General features: G+C 39.8%; 1 protein-coding gene across 1 annotated transcript in view; it reads left to right on the top strand.

Moving 5' to 3' along the window:
• Window positions 1-5,949: 5,949 nt before the first annotated feature.
• Window positions 5,950-13,696, top strand: part of MYOM2 (myomesin 2) — an 80,370-nt gene continuing 72,623 nt past the window's right edge. The window contains exons 1-2 of the mRNA XM_082481805.1: window positions 5,950-6,029; window positions 11,235-11,314. The gene's annotated coding sequence lies outside the window, so the exon portion shown is untranslated. The remainder of the gene's footprint in view (window positions 6,030-11,234; window positions 11,315-13,696) is intronic.

Raw genomic sequence — 13,696 nt, 5'->3', positions numbered from 1 at the left:
TTCCCCTGTGAAACGGGAGCAGATAATTTCCATGTTATCTGTGTGAGGATATGTGGAGTGTGAGAATGTTTTTTTCTGTAAGATTACCTGACCAAGGACCTTGTGAAATGAGACAATAAGGACCAAAAAAAACCTGACCGACTAGTGATAACAAAGTCAATAACCAGAAACATACCTGGTTAGTGGCACTAATTGATAAGGATAGCAGAGTGTGAGAATGTTTATTCCAGCAAGATGATCTGATTGAGGAGCACCTAAAACCAGGTTGATAAAAAAAGGTGAAGGCAACAAACAAACATACAGACACACAGACCTGATAAACAATGATAGAGACTACAAGAAGAAACAAACCTCGTCAGTTACACTAATTGATGAGCTACTCCAGGAAAACTAATCTGGACTTTGCAACTCATAAGACTGTAAAGTGGGGGGGTTGGGACAGGGTGAACGGAGACCAGAGGAGTAGGGATTGGTAGAACTGTGCAAAGTAATGAAGAAATGTTTAGGAGAAGGGAACTTGGGAGGAACAAAGAGAGGGAGAGACAGAAAGGGGTATAAAAGGGACGAGTTGTGTGTAAAACGGGGCTGGTCAGCGCACATGTCTGACTGAGCCCTGTGCCTGATCACCACAGTCTGTCCTATCTTCTTTAAATTCTTTCTTTATTATCTCTCTCTGTAATCTATTCTCCATCCTGTGTGAGTGCTGCATGGACTGAGTGCCAGCTACTGGGCAAACTGGCATGAGTGGACTGGGTGCCAGCTATTGGAGTCAGACTGGGGGTGTAGGTACCCCTACATACCTACATGTCCATACTGGGGGGGACCCGCGGGTGTGGGGTGCCTGTGGGATGATTGTGTGAGTGTGTGTATTTGTTTGCAGTGAGCACCGACCTGGACCAGAAAGAGAGTAGGGGACCAGACAGCAAATGTGTGTGTGCTTGTGAAGCTGGAGAGTGTTGTGTGTGTGCCTGCACTAGTGACCTTCCATCCCCGCCATCCCAAGAAGAGGAGGGGGGCAGGACCAGAGGTGTTGCACATGGACTGAAACACAGGAGGTTCTGAACATCAGGAAACCCTTTTTTACTGTGAGGGTGACCAAGTACTAGCACAGGTTGCTCAGAGAAGTTGTGTAGCCTCCAACCTTGAAAATACTCAAAAGCCATCGGGACATGGTCCTGGGCAACAGGCTCTAGGTGGCCCTGCTTGAGCAGGTGGGCAGGACAAGGTGGCCTTCAGACATCCCTTCCAACGTCAACGACTCTGTGACTGGGCTGTCTGTGCTTATCTCTGCTATCAGTTCTGGATGTAGGTGCTGTCAACATAGCAGTAACTCCCACAGCTGGCAGCTACTAAAGCCTGAAGGCACTAAAATAGACTTTGCATGGTGCTACCCAGTGGTGGATTCAGGACTGTAGCTGTTTCACCTGCATTTCCCTGGGTGGTGCAGCCTCCAGGACACATAGCTGCAGTGTAACTTGTTCCTGTCTCTGTCCTCTTACAACCTGTAGTTTTGTCTAGACTTCATCTGTTGTTGCTGACATTGAGATTAATTGACAGAGGTAACTGTTGCTACAGCGGATATCTGCAGAATGTATTCCGTGACACTTGAGTAAATATATCAGCGTAAGACAAAAATTGTTATGGTCCTTATCTTTGCACTTGGTAAAAAAAGGAATCTCATTGTAATGGTAAATGAAGAGGTGCCACTGAGCTGATATACTGTTAGTGGGGTCTCCTCTGGTATGGTTTGTCTGTCTAACTACAGTTAGTAAACTGTAGTAAGCGCTGTTGTTTTCAGTAACCTTTAACAGAAACACTTCCAACAGATTTGATCAAATTAAAAAAAAAAAAAACATTTGAAATCTGAGCTGTAACTTCACCTCAGTAGTGAGAGACTGTAATTTGCATGGCTTACCCTAAAATTTAGCAAAACATATTTAGCTGAGCAGTCCCACTGGCTGAAGCCCCAGTTTTACTTAAAGTATCACTGTCAGCCTGTTACCAGCTCTAGAGTATTTTATGCTGTCCAAAGCAGTGGAAAACACACTCTTGTTGCCATTTGCAGTAACTCACAAAAGAAATAGTTGAAACGTTCTGCTGCACCAGTCAACCCTGTATTTTCAGTTTGTGGCTGAGCTAACCCTCTGTCAACTTTTTAAAGGAGAATTAAATCAAGAAGGATATGAATCAGAGCTTTCCCGAGTCAGTAAAACCTTACCACTGACTGATGTGCTCCTGAGTGGGACCTTGAACAGCAGGGTGACACATTACTGTTCAAATGTGTTATGATTGACTCACTGTAACTCAATGGCATGTTTGTCTTCTTAGATATAAATAAGGATACACAGTAAGAGATTCACTTTATCTTATGTTGTGTAAAAAAAAAAAACAACCCAACATTTTGTATATTCAGGTATTTTTAGCATTTGTTCAAAGGCTCGTACTAGAAGTGTCTGATGTCTTGGACGCAGTTCAGTCTGGATCTTTTGAATTGCCAATTGAAAATCCCTGTCTGGTTGTTTAAAACAGTTTCTAGCATGTATCTTTTTGCAGCTGCCATTGTCATCTCTCATGGGAGCTGAGCAGCCTTGCCTTGGTTGCGCCTCCTCCTTTTCCTCCTCCAAGCGTCTTGGCTCTCTCATGGTCTCACCTCCATACAACCTATCCTTGTTTCTGGGAGGGGTAGTTTTAGCTTCTGGCAGTGTGCAGCTTGACATACTTGCAAGTTGGGTGCCAAAAAAAGAAAACAAAAGGATTCTAGAAAAGGAAGAGAAATTGCATAAAGAAAAATGAAAATAAGCAGAAACCAGGAGGTAGAGAGAGAAGTATTCAAGTATCTTAGGAGCTGGGATGGGGTTGTTTTCTCCCCACCTGAAACAGTCAGGTGTGTTTTGTGCTCAGCTGGGTGAACACATTTACAGTGCTGTCAGCAGCCAAGTGTGTCTGTTACTGCTCTCTTGTTAGCTAATCTTCATAAGCAGGTGCACTGCCTCCAAAATTTTTTTGAATTAAGTCTTTCAGGTGGTGTTATTCTCTTTTGAATAAGACACATTCTATTAGGTACATATACGGACCCCATACTTGAAAATCCTCAGCTTCTGAACAAAGGTGGCAACAGAGGAAAGAGTGCGATTCATGTGATTGAATTTTCATGCATTATTTTGTCTTATATATGTAATGCCAAAGGAGATGCTAGGACCTGGATAGCTGTGAAGGAAATCCAAGAGACTGCTCTATGGTCACCCGTGCACAGTATCAATTGTTCTAGCATGGCTTTAGAAACCTTACCTTAGGGTTTTGTGAATAATTAGGATTGCTGGAGAGATGAGGAACTTCATTGCTAGTTACCAATCTTTTCATTTATGTGAAACTGTAAATGTGCTACAAGCATTTGAAGAAATCAAGAGCTAGCGTATTAATAAAGCTGGACTTCAGAAGCTGCCATACAAAGACGCATTAGGTTTTCTTGGAACTGGAGAGAGCTAAAAGCACAAGGCCACTATTAATGTACTCTTACTGGCTAAAAACATGCCTCTTCTAACACCATTGCATTTCATTTCATTACAGTTTTGATGTTTCCTCCAGTAGCTAAAAAGCTAATGCGTATTTTTTCTGAGATCCATTTCAGGTCTTTGTCTTCCCCTTTATGGGAGCATTTGAGCCATTACTAAAGCCTGTATCAATTAAACAACCCACATCAAGGGACTGGTATAAGATAAGAGGTAGTTCTAAAATACCACATTCATGAAAGGATTTTGGCACATGCTCAGTTTTAAGTGCTTGAATAATCCTTTTGATACCCTGCTAAATCTCTGCTTTAAAAAAGCACCTCTTAGGGAAGAACTTCTATTTGGGAAGCAGAGGAATCAAGGGAAGACGCCTTCAGTGTCTCAGGGAGGAAATTTGTTCGAGAATGTAATGTAAATTGTTTTATGACTAAAATGCTGAATAATTTTTGGTGCTCTGCTACATAAATTTCAAACCCACTTAATAAAACAATATTGCAGTTTTCCCTTCTGTCACATTTTGTGAATAGCTATGAAGAGAAGGAGAATTTATTTATTGACTCACCTGGAGACAACCTGGGACTGGCCCCAGCGCATAGCTGGCTCTTGCCTATGGCATGATCCCCACAGCCCTCAGGATGCACTTTCACATTTTTGACATCCAACCACACCCTGAAATAGAAGAGAGCTCAAGTGTAAAGGCAGGCAGAGCAGGCTGTACATTCCTCCATTTCTTTAAAGATAATAAATATAGAACAAGAAATTAAAAGCAGAGAGTGTAATAAGAACTTTAAAGTTTTCCTGAAAACTGACCTCATACCTCCCACAGGAAAATGCAATAGGAGAGAAGAGAAGGAGCTGTGTGAGTAAAGTGGGTTTGCTCTGGATTATTACATGATAATTACTTTGACAGCTGCTTCTGAAGCAACATCTATGCTCAGTGCACATGCACTCATTCCCCTGTGTCTGTCTCTGCAGATCTAATTCTGTCAGACTGAGTTATAATTTAAGATCGATGGGAGGAAGGGAGAAGTCTGTGTCAGGCAAATGGAAGTCCTAGATGATAAGGAAGCGGGGAAGATCCTTACCAGGACTATTTAGGAAACTTGGATGAATCCTGCAAATGTGATAAGAATCAATCCGTTAAAGGCTTTTCCATGTCTTGCTCTCCTTCCCAGAGCATTGTTCATATATCAACGTTTCTCATACCGAGCACTGAAAGATCTTAGTGACTTTGGTCTTGGTCCCATTCCTACACAAGTAAATTGAAAATATATCCTGTTATTTTCAAATACTTTGAACATCAATGAATTCCCTGCTTACTTTATGTTGCTGACTCATTGGATATTTGAGTCGTTATGGGCCCAGTCACGAGTTGTGATTAGATCTGCTGTATAGCCAGGTTTTCCCAGACATATTGTCCTTATTTCCAGGCAGAATAAGAGGAATGTGATTATTTCTTCACACTTGTCACAAAGCCTTGCCAGGGTTCCTACCCTTCCTTCCCTTCCCTTCCCCTCCCCTCATATAAGCTCATGTCACGGGACAAATCCCTATGAGGCTGCACACCACCAGAATGGGGCAGAGTGACCGAGCTCATGCTCACCAGCTCTGCAGGGCAAGTGCTGCTACTCCGTCACATCTGGACATGTCAGGGCCACCACAACAGTGCCTTGGAGCTTCTGGACAGAAATCTAGGGACCCAACAGGCACCAAACCTCCATTGTAGTTGGTAGTAATCAGGGACCATCAGGGTCTCACAGAATCGAGTACTTTGGCTGTGTTTTTTCCTCTGCCTGTACATGACTCTGTGTGTATTAATTCCTCCTCCTTTACCTACAAAACACAGAGAAATCTCTCTCAGGTTGACTGGTGATATTATGTAGCTGGAAATAGAAATTGGGAACTGGACCTTCTTTAAATCCATGTTAATATGCTTTTTATATAGTTGCTATGTCTTAACATACTGCAGCCATGTTCTCAAATCCAGGGAGCTCTTAAGGAGGCAACAGGGAGGCTCATTTTACAGCCTGAGGCACCGAGGGAATCTCACGTCTCTACTAATAAGATTCTGGAGTTCACGTGTCCTCACTGGTCTTCTAAGTTACTGATCATTTTAAAACTTCAATAATTTCTAAATAAAAAGCTTAAACTGTTCTCTGACATTGAACTGTTTCCCACGTGCTTGACTTTGCTGGGAAAAGAAATCCCACTTTTAACATAAACAACTGCTTTTATTTAGGAATGAAGTCTATCTTTTATTAAAATATAGTATAAACGTGTGTATGGGCTAGGGCTTTTTGTCTGCCTTTATATCACACCCTTATTGCCTATTAGGCTGACCTCAGTTTTGGGAGAATCACTTGGTTAGTTCTAAATATAGCATTGCATCTGCCCTTAAATGGGAGTGAAGGGGCAGTAGCCTTTAGAGAGGGGAATTATTTTTATTTTCCTCAGCCAGAGTTTACTAAGCTGGGAAAGGCTGTTCTTCCTCTCTGCTTTGCAATTTTTCTATATTCCTTGGTAAGTCCATTTTTCATCTAGATTTCTCTTGTTCAGAACAAATGGGAGTGATTGTGGGAGGGTGTTGGGTGCTTTAATGTAAAAAAATAAATTACCTTCCTCAGGGAAAACAAAAAATAAGCAAGACACAGATTGATTTATGAAAAGACAAAAAAAAAGTAGAATTGTTTTATTCTGTGCATAGTCAGCTTGATTTTATTGTGTATTGCATTTCCTCTATTTCTTTCTGCATATAAAAAACTACATTATACCAATCCATAGCTCTATTGGTATAGGTGCTTCTCCAAATGCACATATATTGGCAATACCACTTTCTTGTGTTCTTATACAGTATAAAGAGACAAAATATGATTTTTCTGAAGTATGCGTGTAAATAATGAAGCATAAAATCCTATAGTAGCTGGCAAAACTATTTGACATGCTGAAGAATAGGATATAACTAGGACAAAAATTTCTACTTTTATTTTTTGTCTCCCGTACTTTGAAGTACATGTCTTCAGAAGACATGTTTCTGGTGTCTGTATTACTCTGGGCTACATGATGTGTTCCGTGCCACATGAAAATTCCAGCTAAATACCACTGATAGAGTCTTGGGAAGTCATGTTCAGGCTCTTGAAACTACTCTTGTGTGTTGATAATACCTGTGAGCCAATGAAAGTATCGTAATGAAGGATAATGAAGGTTGGGATGATGGGAAGTGACTGACTTTCACTATCTCACTCTCTCACGTTCCTTGCTATCCAGTTGAAGGGATGTAGTACGCTCGCCAAGTGAAGGGAAATCTTAAAACTTTATGGGAATATGTTATGACTTTTTGTGCTTTTGGAGTGTTAGGATGGCAAGGTTTCAAGTCAATGTGGCCAAATTCAGCCTAATTTAATCCCCAGTCATGTAAGATCATGAATTCATAAGAAAGTGTCTACAGAAGTGCTCTCTCTGGATGTATACAGTTTAGCTTGTAACAAGGATACGGTGAGAGAAGTCAAACTGGGGGCTTCGACTCCCTCCCATCATGGAGTCATAGAAAAGCCAAAATTAAATTTCTTAAACTCACAACAATGCAGGAACAGGTGCTCCCCTCCACAATAATGACCTCACTTGAGGGAAGGTTACTTATTGCTCTGCCTCATACCTATTTGCTGGAGAGCATAGCTGGTGGTTAGCTCCATCAAGGATTGTGGCTATGACCATGACCTTGACCACCCATGGTATATTCCAAATTGCCTCCTCGCTAAGTGTTAAGGCTAGAGGGTGAAGAAAACCATTCAGGGACTATTATGAGGTCGAGGTGTGCATTCTAACTAATAATATATGTGCTGTAGCCAAATGATTACATTAAACTGCTTAATCTACCTGTATGTCTTTGCAAGCAGAATCATTTAATGTGATGAAAAGTTAGAAGTCTACTCATTCAAAACATACAAAATTATGAATAAAGAATAGACACCTCTGTTATGGCCAGCATCATCAGCTGCTTATAAATGCTGCTTTGCTGGACATTCAGATGACTACAAATTGATGAGAGAACTCCATTTTTAGGTTTAATGAGAAGAGTGATTCATGTACTTCTGGGGATGATCTGAACCGGATTGAATCTGATTGATTTCTGTTTAAAACCAGTTTGTGAAACTAGGATAATGCTATTCCCATACAAAGGAGGTACAATCAGTAAAAGGTAAGACCAGCTATGATGTAGCTAAAGATGTCAGGAAAGAAAAGACAAGGAATCTCAAAACTTGCTGAGTAATGTCTGGAATTCCGTATGGTCTAAGGAAATGGGAAATCCATATATTTTTTAATATCAGAAGCATTTGTATTATGTTGTCAAAAATGTTAAAACTGAATTCTTATTATGCAGAAGGAAAAAACTCTTCAATTGGAAAGACAGAAGCATCTTAAAATGACAGTAGATTGTGTGGTTTTTCAAGTTCATCCTTTTTCATACACAGAACATTATTTTCTGTGTAAAATCTAAATATGCACATGTAGGCAGTGATAAAAGGCTGGAAAGACATATTAGCGTTTTAAAAGTTTATTTCCAAAATGGGGAAGATGTTACCAGAACCTCTACATCTCATTCTGGTTTAGACTGCAGCGTCTATGAGCTGCATAATGATTCATGCTGGTTTTACAATTTTTCCACCAAAGTAAGTTTCCTGGGGGAAAATGTTCCTGTGTTATTATCTACTGCAATTTCTACAGGATTGATATAACTATCTGGAAAGGACCACATGTTTTCTGAGGCAATATGGTAGTTCTTTAACTGGTCATTAGAAGCAACTGATGACTAGAAGGTGGTTTGTTTTGTGTTTTTTTTTTTTTTTTTTTTTCCCTTTTATCTTTCATTGTGGTATATAGGTGGTATGGAATTAAATATATTTTATCAGTTAAATATCATGGACTTTAAAGTACCATGGAAATAAAAGCTGGCAAAACAGGGCTTCCTAAAAACACTTAACTTTGAACAATGTGGAGAACAACAAGCAAAACTATAGACAGGCAGAGGAAACAATGCCTACGCTGTGGGAAAAACAGGACAAACCCTCAAGTCAATACAAATGGCCAAAGATATTTAAGAAAGATGAGATACAGAGGAAGACTGAGAATGAGGATATGCATGTAGGAGGAGGACATACTGATCTTTCAGCCAGAACGGGGAGGATAGGCTACATGAGGGCAGCCAAGAACCCGCAAATCATTTTTGGCACTTCTGCAGATGGACAAGGACAGAGATGAGCAAAGAAAGTGCATGTTGCATGGTATAGCATTGACAGGTCAGGCAGAGAAAGTACATGCTGTATAGTGCATTGCTCATGACAGGAACCTCCTGAGTCCAGGAATGCAAGTTGTCTATGTATGGTGAACACAACCATGTTCTCCTTCCCATGGCATTTGTCAATCCCATCCATCAATTTATTTGGTTGTGTGCCTGCTCTCTGAGGCTATGTGAATGATCATGTTAGAATTTACTGCCTGTCCTTTAAATCTTAAATTAACTCACTTATCAAACTAACAATGCCTATATCAGACCCTTGGCTTCTCTGCTCAGGAATGTGGCCCCTTATCACATGGTCCTAGATTATTGCTTTCTATTCAGATCAGTATTACTATGGCATGAAACTATGCATATCCTGGCCTGGGAACCCTGCCTGTTACTCATGAGCCAGTATAAATTGATATATACATGCCACTAAGCATATGAAAATGTAGATTTTTGTAAGCTGATTTGAATAGTTTAATTCATTTGTGTTTTATATCATTAATCCTTACTGATATATTGGATGACTTAATATTTTTGTTTGGGTTTAATAGTCTTCTGAGTGGTTCATACAGAACATAGACTAGTGCCGTTTAAGTCCTGCTGATGTCCCCAGCATTTACAGGCATAGAACTAAACAGGAATAACACTACTACTACTACTACTACTACTACTACTACTACTACTACTACTACTACTACTACTACTACTGAAGCTGTACAATAATGAAGAAGTACAATTGTGCTATGTTCCACCAAAGAAGTAAAGGTTAGATGAGAAATGAAGTGGTTTAGGACCATCTTGTCCTGTAACTCTAGGTCTTTTTCTTGAAATCCAGGGAAGTTAATAGGATCTGCATGGATGAAGTTCAAGGGTTTTTTTTTTACACACAGGCCAAATATTTCAGCAAGTGCTCTGTGACTCTTGTAGTCACATGCCAGTAGAACTTGGTGAATAAAACTTAAGATTTGCTTTTTAATTTGTTATAATTCACCAGAAAATTAATTTGTCTTTCTCTTCTCCTATTTATGCGTGTTTTGTTGACTTTTTAATTTTCCATTGGGAAAAGTTTATTTTCCCCAATGCCTCTGCCAGATCACTGCCTGCATCTCGCTGTTGGGTCAGTTCCACCACCTGACATGCTGGTATAATTAGGTCTTCACCCACTGCTGGTAATAAAATCTTAGTTCACCTAAATTGATAACTTCAGTGGGGCTAAGCTGTCATCTGCAGATCATGTTATCTAACTCTGTTAGTGGTAGGTTGACTAAATATTAGTATATATTTCAAACATCTCACATAAATCTGTATCAGTGGAAAACTGAGAAAACAGTCCACGCGTTCATAGAAAGACAATAAAAACTTCTCTTATCATGAACTCAAGATACCCTACATGCTCTGCAGACTCTGCTGAAGTTGGTTTTACAGTCGGGCTGTGATTTTGCTCTTCAGATACTCATCTTTGCAGCACTATTAAGTATTAAATACATACTCTGTAAGCATCATTCTAATTAACTGATGATGATTATTACATTTGGAATTGTTGCCAGGCAGCTCCCCTCTGCGTTAACAGAAGGTAAAATGAGTCTGGCTGCTAACAAGCTCGGTTAATTGCTTGTGTGGAGGCTGGAAGTGAATGGCTACACTTTCTATTCTAAGGGTGTTTGGGTAAATGTCAAAAATAACTGAACCCAAATTTTGAGAAACCCTGGGCGCTGATTAATAGAAGAAAATATGGTAATTAAAATGTAACTTTTACATTCGGGGAAAAGGCTGAACTGTAAATGGCAAAGATGTTTTCTCCTATCTCAAAAATGAAAATAATCCAGACTGTGATCCATCCAGACACATGGGCATTACTCTGCAACCCTTATATTCAGATCTCAGTTGGAGTTATATACATAGCAACACATAAATTGCATGTTGATAAATTCATAGAATTATTAACTGGGCCACATGTAAACATGAGTAGCACTTAACAGCTGAGTCAGCTTAATCTATGGGTTTGCCCTTTGCACCTTCATTTAAGTGAAAGGGCTAATTAAAAATAGAAAAGAGGGAACATTATACCATTAACTGTCCAGTTAATGTACGAACTAAGGGGGAAGTCAAATGTCATATGCACAATAGTCACACAGATAGACAGGAGGAAGAGAACCAGTATTTGATGTCTGCAGGTATCACATAATGTCACATACAGATAACGAATCTGGGAGAAGCCAAGGCTGCTCACGGGTCTGCGTAACTGTGTTCATGTAACGAAGACAATGTGTCCTATGATGAGTTAATAGGTGCACGTCAGCTCAGCATTACATCAGGGCGCATAACTAAGCTAGCATCTCTGTACTAACTTAGGTCATGTTAACTTTCTTATTTCTCTAGAAATGTGGTAATATATTTCTTTAATGTCCCATAGTAACGCAAACATTTTTATTTTTGTCTTGCAGTGTCTGGTATTTTGCATAAAGCTTTCATTCCTGAACGTGTGACTTGTCATTCTCATATCTCTTGAAAAAGGATTGAAAAGGTAACTATAGGTTATGCAGAAGATGCAGCTATCAGGTGATAAATTGTAAAAACTCATCTCTTTAGGTCTCACAACTTTTTTTAATAGGATGTATTTGCCATTAAATAGCAAATATATCTACTGTCTTCTCCTGCAGAGCCCTTTTTCTTGGAAAAGTAAAAGTAGCTGATGTGAGAAAGTCATGACTTGGTGGCATCTGACTCAGCTTTTGAATACCTGAAACCAACAATCAGACACAGCTTAAATTTACTACACTACTTAATCAATAACTAGCATTTCCTTTTGTTGGTAAATGCTATATGCTGGAAATATGGTATTTATAGGTATTTTACCATGTTTAAATGTTCAATGTCTTAGCCTATAAAACATGTTTTTTTGTTTGTTTGTTTTTTAATTAATTTGGGTTTATTTTTATACAGTTCAGGCAAAGTTGCCAAACAAACACAGAAAATGAAGCGACTTGCTAAACTAAGAATTACAGTGTTTCATTGAATCATTTTACATTCTTCTTTCTAAAAATATAACGTGTTGTATACGAAACCTAGCTATCATTTTTCAAGAATAAATTGCTTAATGAAATGTAGAAAATGATTTTTACTGCATATACAATCTAGGTAGGAATACAATTACAAAAAAGTCAACAAGTCACACATTAAAAAATCATGCAAAAATCTTCATGGTATCTGTAATTTTTCAACAATTTTATCATTGCTTTCCATTCTCAAATGGGGATTTTGCAAAATGTTTTTTCAAAACATGACACACTAATAAAAATTCCATTATGTGACAGAAAATATAATTGCTTTCAAAATAAGTAATAAACATTTAAAAGCCTATTTTCAGAAATATTTTATTAAACTACACTGGTTGCACGTATTTTTCACACAGTAAAAAGATTAATGAAACCAAAAAAATTACATGGAATTTGAAAGTTGACAATGAAGTAGTGACTGAATTTCTTCAATTTTGAACTAGATCTCATTTTACCAGAAAGCACTTTTTTTCCTGCAACAGTTATTAATTGAATTTTAATGTGTGTATTGTTCATTTTTGTCCCTGAAGCACATATCTCCATATATTTGATAGGAAAGACAACACGGCCTAAAACTGGCCAGTGCCTTTGAAATTAAATAAGAGGAGCTCATGTTGTAACTAAATGAGTTTATAAGATTTCTATTCAAATCCCTTTGAGCTTTCTTTTTATATGTGTCATGAGGGGACTTATGGGACTTCTTGTAACAAATGCAGACTTTTAGTGTGAGTCTGAGGATTTCCATCATGGGCAGGTTCTTCTTGTTGGGACCCATGGCTAGGCAGGGCTGGGCTGTGGAGAGCTGGAGACCATCCCTGCTGTAGTGTTGCTGGGGCAGGACTGATGGCCCTGGGGGCTGAAATGGGGTCCTGGGCCATGAGCAGGGTGGGGGGAGACCTGGAGGAGGCTGAGCAGGGCCAGTCAGGTCCATTGCTGCCCTCAGGACCCTGACACCCTCTTAACATGGCCCCTGGATGAGCTAGTGTTGCTTCATTTCCCGTGGGTAGCCCCGAGGTGGGTCCCAGACCTTGCCTCTGCCCATGCCCCAGCTTCTGGAGTGCAGCTGATAGGCTGCACCCTGCATGGGAGTACAACAACGGGGGCGTCCCCCTTACCTCTCAGGAGGAAATTAGATGTTGCCTGACTAAAAACTTCAGGATTTAGCCAAAGCTGCTTTACAGATATTGTATTGGGAAATTGCTTCCTTTGTCACCGAGGTGCAGCCATCTCTTGGGGATCATGTTGGCTGTTCAGTTGCCCCCTGGAATCTCTCATCATCATTTAGGCCAAGTGGCCCAGGAGTAAAGAGCACCACATCCAGCCGAGACTGTAAATGGGACTTATTCAGCAGACTGTAGTTACATAAGCTGGCCCCTACTCAGGACACAGCTGGTAACATTCCCCACTGTTGCAAGAAGTTGTCATCATATTTATAATGAACCTAAAGGGATGTGGGCACCTCCGGGTTTTTTTATTGCCGTGGTTGGGAATTTGCTCAACTCCAAGTCAAGTCAGTGGTAAACATATTCTTCCAACCCACACTGCTTCTGGGAGCTCCCTGAACATTCCTGAGAACCTCCTATCTAATACTAATCAAACTATGCTATGCTTTGGAGAAAGTCCACAGGAGGGCAACCAGAATGATTGGAGGTTTAGAAAAAACAACCCATGAGAAAAGACTGGATGAACCAGATTTTTTTTTAGTTTAAACAAGAGAGCTGAAAGGAGATGCGAACAAAATCTTCACAGGCTGCTGCAAAAGTGGGTGAATACAGTCTGTTTTTTGTTTTCATGGTGAGTTGGACAGGAAACAGCAAGCATTAATTACAAGGGACAAAGTAAAAGGTTTG

Source organism: Vanellus vanellus (assembly GCF_965231255.1).
Source record: "Vanellus vanellus genome assembly, chromosome: 3".
NCBI lineage: Eukaryota > Metazoa > Chordata > Aves > Charadriiformes > Charadriidae > Vanellus > Vanellus vanellus.
This window is presented reverse-complemented; position numbering and strand designations above follow the sequence as displayed.